The following is an 8,997-nucleotide window of genomic DNA, read 5'->3' as shown; positions in this document are numbered from 1 at the left end:
GCGGCGGCGGCGATGTGGGCGCGCTCGGGGATGCGTGGCAGCTCCTGATTGGCTGGGCGCGGCGGCGCGGACGTGTCCGGCCGGGGGCGGACGCGTCCGTCGGTGGAGAGGGAAAAGCTAGGGTTTCGTCTGCGAATTCATCCGCGAATTTGGACGGGAGGCACATATTTATAGTTAGAGGGAGCTAGGAGAGTCCAAATGAGGAGCGGTTTTCGCCCACACGATCGTGATCGAACAACCGAGAGCATGGAGGGGAGTTTGCTGGGTTTTGGGCCACTTTGAAAGGGTGTTGGGCTGCAAAGAGAAGAAGGCTTTTGCGGTTACCCGGCTAACCGTTGGAGTACCAAACGACCTCCAAATGGCACGAAACTTGACAGGCGGTCTACTGGTGGTATACCAAGGCCACTTGGCAAGCCTCGGGCCATTCCGAGAAAGTTTAACACCCGCACATGAAAAGAGAGAAGAGGGGAACGTCGGAGGACATAGGAGCACCGGATTGCAAAACGGACAACGGGGAAAATGTTCGGATGCATGAGACGAACACGTATGCAATGCAATGCACATGACGACATGGCAAAATACAACATGCAAGCAAATGACATGGCAACGACGGCGAATAAATGGCAGACACCTGGCGCATCGAAACTGGGGCATTACAGCCGATACCTTGTTCAATCTCGTTACCGGCAAGTCTCTTTACTCGTTCTGTAACACATCATCCCGTGATCAACCCCTTGGTCACATTGTGCACATTATGATGATGTCCTACCGAGTGCGCCCAGAGATACCTCTCCGTTAACCGGAGTGACAAATCACAGTCTCGATTCGTGCCAACCCAACAGACACTTTCGGAGATACCCGTAGTGCACCTTTATATCCACCCAGTTACGTTGTGACGTTTGGTACACCCAAAGCATTCCTACGGTATCCGGGAGTTGAACAATCTCATGGTCTAAGGAAATGATACTTGACATTAGAAAAGATTTAGCATACGAACTACACGATCTTTGTGTGAGGCTTAGGATTGGGTCTTGTCCATCACATCATTCTCCTAATGATGTGATTCCGTTATCAACGACATCCAATGTCCATGGTCAGGAATCCGTAACCATCTATTGATCAACGAGCTAGTCAACTAGAGGCTTACTAGGGACATGGTGTTGTCTATGTACCCACACATGTATCTGAGTTTCCTTTCAATACAATTATAGCATGGATAATAAACAATTATCATGAACAAGGAAATATAATAATAGCTAATTTATTATTGCCTATAGGGCATATTTCCAACACTATTTAGAGTATAATACAATTCGTAAACTGGCAATTGGAACTGTCAAAGGGCTGAGTGCGACTGCGAGTAAGCAAAAGATTTGCCATGTTATCTATCTAACAAAGTTGTAAACCCCTTAGCTTACCAAAATATATTCATGAAAAAAACAATGTACTCTAAAGATATCCTGACATTCTCTAAATCCCCTCTAAAGGACCAAACAATTTTTTTGAACAACATGGAGTAACTCCCTGCTTCTATTTTTCATTGAAAATGAAACCCATCAGCCTAAAGAAGGGAAAATAACAGTGTCTCTTGCGGATATAGTTTAGAAAGGTGAACAGAAGTTGGATACATCACCTACAACTATAGATCAGAAACTGAGCATAAAACACAACTCACAAGCAAACTGCGCCCACAATTTCCTCTTCATATTTTTGGTTGGAGCAAGGTTGCTGGCCGATACACAACATGTGAGGCTTCGCTGATGGTTTGGAAATAACATAGAGAGTATGACATTTACTTAGTTGGTTGTATCAATCCACAAATATAAAAGCATGAATAGAGCATTTTATTGAAATGGCCACCAAAGAATCATGTTTGTGGAAATTTTCAAACATCACTTGCAATCAATTAAATAATGAACATAACACTCCATAACAAAGTTCTCTAGATCTGCATAAAAAATATATGATTTAGAAAATAGTAAATTGTGTCATGTCCTATGTTGGAATCAAAAGCATAAATAAGCTTCACCTAGAACGAAAACTTTACAACCTAGCATATCAAAGCAATTGAGAGAGGTCTTGTTCAAAAATATTAGATACTAACCCGGCCCTAGAGCAAAAACATAACCCAACCGCGAACAAAGAGGATTACTTCAACAAAGAGGAACAAAGCCCAGAGGGGCCCAACAAAGAGGATTTTAGAAAGGAATCCGCAAACAAAGCCCAGAGGGGCCCTGGGCATATGTAGAAAGAACCATAACCTGTAGAAATAGCCTGGCTTCACAAATGTTGCAAACTAATCACCATCAAGTTATATGTAACCACATCAGGAGAAAGGGAGAGAACTACATCATACGTGTGACCAAACTTTAAGGAAAACTCCAACCACAAATCTTTCAAAATTAAAGGTGTTGAACTGCATATTAGAATTTCATTAGCTCAACCTGAAAGCACCTCCTAAATCCTTATCCGAGCAAACCAACCAAACTCTCTGCAAAATAAGTTGAACCACAAGTGAGATGACCGTATATAAACTTAAAAGAGAGAAAATTTGAACAAATTAACACAGGAAAAATCTGGATGGTGGATGATAGAACCTCCCAAGCAGTATTGTGATGAATTTTCCAATCTGCACATTCATACATTTTAGTACCACATATGGTCATACCAATACCAATCAGTAAATTTTTTTTTTGAAAAAGTACGGTGTATTTACAGTACACATCAGGCCCGTACAACAAAGATCTGGACAGATATAAGATGGCAACGACCTCATCTACATTTACAGTAAGTATGCATCTCTTCCACTAAAAGAACACGCCTTGGAACAACACAGATGTAATAGATCTGGACAACTATAGTACGGGAACGACCTCATCTTCCTGATCCTACCTTTGGCAATAGAGGCACTACTCCGATTGGGATCCGGCGTACATATCCATGCTTGGCATCGGTCTGGATCCATCACTTCGCCGATCTGCAATTGGGGGTCGGCGCGCTCGCCCTTTCCAGTGCCAGCTACTCTGTTGGAAATCAGGCCTTCCACCGGACGTGGAGTTTCTACACCCAAAAGCAAATGCTCCTGGTGTGAACAGTAAAATAAATAAAAAATAAAAAAATGTCAAAAAATTCTGAATTTTTTTGTGGCATACTTATACAAATGTTTTTTGTGCACGTAAAATTTCATCGCGAAATCACATTGATGGAAGGTGTGGTAAAAAAACAAAATCGATGCTCTGAAAATGTTACTTACAAAAGCATTTTGAAGCTCTGATTTTGTTCTTTTCGGCACGACTTTCACGAATGTGATTTCATAATGAAAATTTTCATGCACAAGAAACACTTGTGTAAGTATGTCGCAAAAAAAATTCAGAATTTTTTGAATTTTTTTCTATTTTTTTGATTTTACTGTTTACACCAGGAGCATTTGCTCCTGGGTGTAGAATGGTACTTTCGCCTTCCACCCAATCTAACTAAAGAAACACCATTCAGATCTGTGGAGATAGACAGGAAGGAGAGCCCCCACCTCTGACGCATGCGGTGTTATAGGAGCTCGCTGATGGTGGCACCGGGGCGGAGCCCAATGGGCCCACCCTGTAGCACAGGCTACAGGGTCCGATTTCTTATTACCTACTAAATATCAGGTTTTTAGCCCGGGGCAACAGGGAGAGCCGAAAAGAGTGCTACAGGGCCCATCATACCAGGCGCATCAGGCCCCCTTTGTTTCGTTTCCAGCAGCCCATCGAGCACAGTGAACGATCCATCCGGCGGCAAACCCTAAACGGCGCCCGTAGCGCCCGTCATAGCGTTAATGGAACAGGGCGCACACCCCTCCTCCGCGATGGGCCAGCCCATGTTTTACTTTTTTTCTTTTGTAAAATGATGCAAAAAACAACGTGTTGATAAGGATTCGATCCTGCGACGCGGGGTTACAGCGCAGCACTCGCTTGCCACCCGCGCTAGCTGAGTTCTGTGATTACGTACAGCTTCTTCCCTCTTTTATTCTTCCATTCTTTCTTTTCCGTTTCTTTTTTTGTTTTTCTTTTCATTTCTTCCTTTCTCTTTTTAGTATTCATTTTCTTTTTTAGTCTTCTTTCCTCTTTTTCTTTTTCTAATTCGATATAAAAAGTTCACCAAATTTATGAACATTTTTCAAATTCGATGAACTTTTTTCAAAATTGGTGAACTTTTTCTCAAATTCAATGAACTTTTTTCCAATTCATGACATTTTATCAAAACCGGTGAACTATTTTCAAATTCGACAAACTTTTTTTCAAATTTGGGTGAACTCTTTTTTGAAGTCGATGAACTTTTTCCAAATTCAATGAACTTTCTTTCAAGTTCGATGAACTTTTTTTCAAATTTGGGGAACTCTTTTTTGAAGTCGATGAACTTTTTCCAAATTCAATGAACTTTTTTTCAAGTTCGATAAACTTTTTCTCAGGTTTGTGAACCTTTTTCAAAACTAATGAACTTTTTTTGAAGTCGGTGAACTTTTTTAAATTCGATGAACTATTTTCGAATTGGATGAACTATTTTCAATATCCAAAATATGTTCAGATTTTTCGAAATTCGTTTGACTTTTCAGAAAATGTTTTTCAAAATTCCAAATTTTGTTCATGTTTTCTAATTTTGTTCACATTTCAAAAATAGTTCTGAATTCCAATTTTTTGTTAACCGTATTGAAGAAAAATGTTCACCATACATTGAAAGAATGTTCATTGTGTATAAAAAAATGTTCATCATGTATAGAAATTTTGTTCAGCATGCATTCAAAAGGAGTTCATCGTATTTAGAAAAAGTTCTACATACATTGAAAAAATGTTCAGTGTGTATAAAAAATGTTCACCATACATTGAAAAAATGTTCACTGCACTAGCTACGCGTATTTGAATATTGTTCACCATACATTGAAAAAATGTTCAGTGTGTATAAAAAATGTTCATCGTGTAGAGAAATTTTGTAGCATGTATTCAAAAAAAGTTCAGCATATTTTAAAAAAATGTTCTGTGTTTCTTTGAATAATGTTCACCCTATACTAAGAAGATGTTCAATGTGTATTTAGAACTATTTTTGAATATGTGGATTTTTTTTTGCATGCTCAAGAACTCCGTCCGTTATATTTGAACATATTTTCAATAATTGAAATGTATAAATGCCACAGTGTATTGTGCAATAAATAGCGCGTCTATTTTCTGTTTATTGAAACTTTTGCGGTGTGAATATCCGCTAGCAGTTAGCTAGTGCAGTGGCGAGCCTCACCATGTAGAAGCGAATGGGCGCGAGGTCGAATCCCGGTGGGAAGGTATTTTCGGCTGTCATTTTTCGCGTTGGTTTTGTTGCGTATTCGTGGGCTGGCCCATCCAACAGCTGCTGCGGGCGCCAGATCCCTTGCGCGGCGCTGAAGGCGCCCTATAGGAGGTCCCCATCGGGCGTCCCCTGTAGCGAACAAAACAATTTTTTTGCGGGCCGAACAAAACAATTGATCCGACTAAAATAACCACGTCTCTTCGTCTCCTAATCTATGCCGACTCCCGAGCAGGAGCAGGCGCACCGCGCACACTGATTCAATGACGTGTGCAGCGGCCGGCGGTGATCAATTAATCCACGGTTTGAGAACTTGTGCAGCGGCGGCGACCATCCAATCAAGAGCCAAGAGCTAGCTAGTACTCCTAGTCTTCTACTCTAGGCTGTAACTAATATTTCTACAGATTTAAAAATTGAAATTGATATGTTCCCTAGTCCCGACGAATTGATGATTCGTGGCAGCCGGCAGCACAGATCCGTTCCTGTCTTCTTGGTCGATCTGGACGTCCGCACAGCTGCGGCAGCGGCAGCCGGTAGCGGTGGGGTCGTAATTTTCTCTTCTTCTCTCTTAGTAATATAGCAATGCGTTTTTGATTTCTTTTGTCTAGATTATGGTCGCGATTAAATCTTATTTCAATATATTTAAATGTATGTGTTTTGGCAAAACGTGGGGCAATAACTATTGTTTAACTTGTAATTACGTATACTTCATTGGATTCAGACTTTTAAATACCTTTTTGGTAATTTAGTTTTTAAATGCAGAGAATATGGATAAGTTTCTTCTCGAAAGAAAGACGCCATCACAAATTACTCCAAAATACATAGGGGAGGATATTCAATATGACTCAGACAAGAGGAAATTGATAGAACATTATCATCCAAATTTGAAAGATCTGATAAGAAGAAAATACTTTATTAATTTGAAAGATCTGGTAAGAGGAAATTGCTTTATTGGTTGTTGAAACTAGTAATTTTTTTGCCTATTGCTATGCAATAGTTGAGAGGTGCTTCTCAGCAATGAAATTGGTCAAAACTTTCTTGCGCAATCGCCTCAAGGATGAAAGCTTGAGTGATGATGTCCAGGGGTATTTGTTATGTGGAGAAGGAAGAAATGAAAAAGCTTGAGTGATCAAGTGGTTGAGTATTTCATGGCTCGAAGGAAGAGACTGTAGTAAAGGTAATTTATAATATTTTAGCAAATACTCCCTCTGTCCCATAATATAAGAGCGTTTTGGACACTACACTGGTGACAAAAATGCTCTTATATTATGGGACAGAGGGAGTAGTACTTTGATTTAGGCATTTAATTATATTCTACTTGAAATTTTAATTCCAGTTTTGTTATTGTAGGTTAATAAACCTTGGTGTCCGATGATGTGTTTTGGAATTTCAGAATGCAAAACATCCTTTTAAAGTTTTTTTGTTGTTTGATTTAGCACTAAGTTAAACAGTTTGAGTGTTGCATTTTGTTTTTAACTTTTTATACTTCAACTTCTATTATGTTTGGTAATCTATGTTACAAGCTATGAAACACACCTTTATATAATGCGTCGGTTGTTTGCCAAATTTATGCCATGGTTAAGTAGTGCATCAGGGTAAGATTAGCTTCAAATCCGCTCACGCATGGTTCACCGGGTGGTCAGGTCGGCGATCAGGTAGGCCGCAGATCTCTAGTGTCAATGGCCAAGGAGGCTTGGCCTGCAGCAGGGGGTGTGTCACAAATACAGATGGGGAGAAGAATTGGGAAGATAAATACTGATGGAGGAGAGATGAAAGAAACAGTCGTACGAAGAAATAAAAGAGGAAGCGGTAGGAATTTGTGCGATGATGGTAAAAATATCAAACGCTTCGTTTCTCATCAAAAAAAGAAAAAGAATTGTTGAGGTGGAGCGAGCGAGACGGCTGGACATAAACGAAGCGGTATCTATCACTTAGCGGTGGCAACTGCCAGTAATATCGTCAACTTTCTATCAGACGGCTGCAGAGTCCTGAGCTATACTGCATCAACGGCTAAAATAATTCGGATGACGTGGCTTCATGAGAAGGTAGGAAAATCACCTAGTGGGGTGCCCCTATTTAGATATAGAAGATTGGCACACTGCATGTGTCCCACCTGTCGCAACCGGTGAGTTTTTCCATTTTTTGTAGATTTGTTTATTTTAAATGTTTTCTCTCTTAAACCGTGCGTTCAAATCTCGAACCGTTTTCACCTTTGGATCCTCAGATATCATGTTGATAGGTTTCGACGAGCTACTTTTTTTAAAAAAAAAACTTGAATCGAAAGCACATTTTTTCTTCTTCTTTTTCGAAGAGGCAAGACTCGCAGAAGCAAAGCCGTGCCTCCACGAGAGGTAAACCAGTGCCTTTCCTGGAAGGGAAAAAAGAAAAGCATGTTCCCTTTTCGAGAGGCACGCTCGTGGAAGCAAATATGTACCTCCGTGAGAAGTTAATCTGTGCCCCACATGAAACGAAAAAAGCATGTTTTCTCCCTTGCTGAGAGGCAAGACTGTGACTTTCACAAAAGCAATCCGTATCTTTACAAGAAGTAAACTATGACTCACACGAAAGGAAAAAAACCATGTTTTTTCTATTTCCGGGAGACACGACTGTGCCTCTCGTGAAGGCAAATCCGTGGCCCCAAAAGAAGTAAATCTGTGCCTCTCGCGGAAGAAAATAACCATTTTGTTTGGTTTCCAAAAGACACGACTGTGCCTCTCGCGGAAACAAATTCATGACTTCACGAGAAGTAAATATATGCTTCTCACGGAACGAATAAAAATGAAAACGTGTTTTTTTCCTTTTGGAAGAGGCACTCCCAGAAGCAAATTTGCGTCTCCACGGGAAGTAAATTTATGCTTCTCGTGGAACAAAAAAACAAATCCCATTTTTCGTGCAATTTTTTTGATTATTTTGTCCAAAACCTCAGAGGGAAACCCAAAAAGCCCCTAAAGCCGATTTTTTTTTTTCATCTAAAGGCCGAAAACGCGTGCGGAAAAATTAAAACAAAATAAAATTCAGAGGGAGTGCCCAGAGCGCGATACGTGGCAGCGACTGAGTGCGCGTTCTCAGCCCACCTCAAGTGACCCTTGCGGAGACTCCTAAAGGAGTACTCCCTCGTTAGTTGCTCCTCCATTTTTCTCTCCACTTTATTTGTTTTAACTCTTGGAATGGGCCGGCCCATTGCTGTAGATGTATACATGAGAGAGAATCTACGGTCTCGCTTAATGCGAGATATAGCTCTCGCGCATAACCGCGCCCGACAAATCGCAGCCCTACGCTCTCGTCTGGGACAGCCCATGTGCGAGGCCCACTGTTTTCTTAATTCTAATTTGCATATTTTAATTTTCTCTTTTCTGTGTTTGTATGTTTTCTATTTAACATAATTTGGGATTACAAAAAGTTCCGCAATTTCAATAAATGTGCATTTGTTAAAAAAAAATCATGGAATCATAGAATGTTCGTGGATTCAAAATATTCGCGCTCTTACAAAAGAATTCACATATTCAAAAAATGTTTTTGATTTTGAAAACAAAGTTCGGGAAGTAAAAACATATTGATGATTTTGAAAACTGTACGGGGATTCAGAATATTTTTATAAAGTCGCATATTAAAAGTATGTTTATGTTTTTTTCAAAAAAGGGAAATTAAAAAATGTCATGATTTTCTACTAAATTGGCAGATTCAAAAAAA

The sequence above is a fragment of the Triticum aestivum genome, chromosome 6B (assembly GCF_018294505.1).
Source record: "Triticum aestivum cultivar Chinese Spring chromosome 6B, IWGSC CS RefSeq v2.1, whole genome shotgun sequence".
In the NCBI taxonomy this organism is placed as follows: domain Eukaryota; kingdom Viridiplantae; phylum Streptophyta; class Magnoliopsida; order Poales; family Poaceae; genus Triticum; species Triticum aestivum.
The sequence above is the reverse complement of the archived record's forward strand: the minus strand, read 5'-3'. Positions refer to the sequence as shown.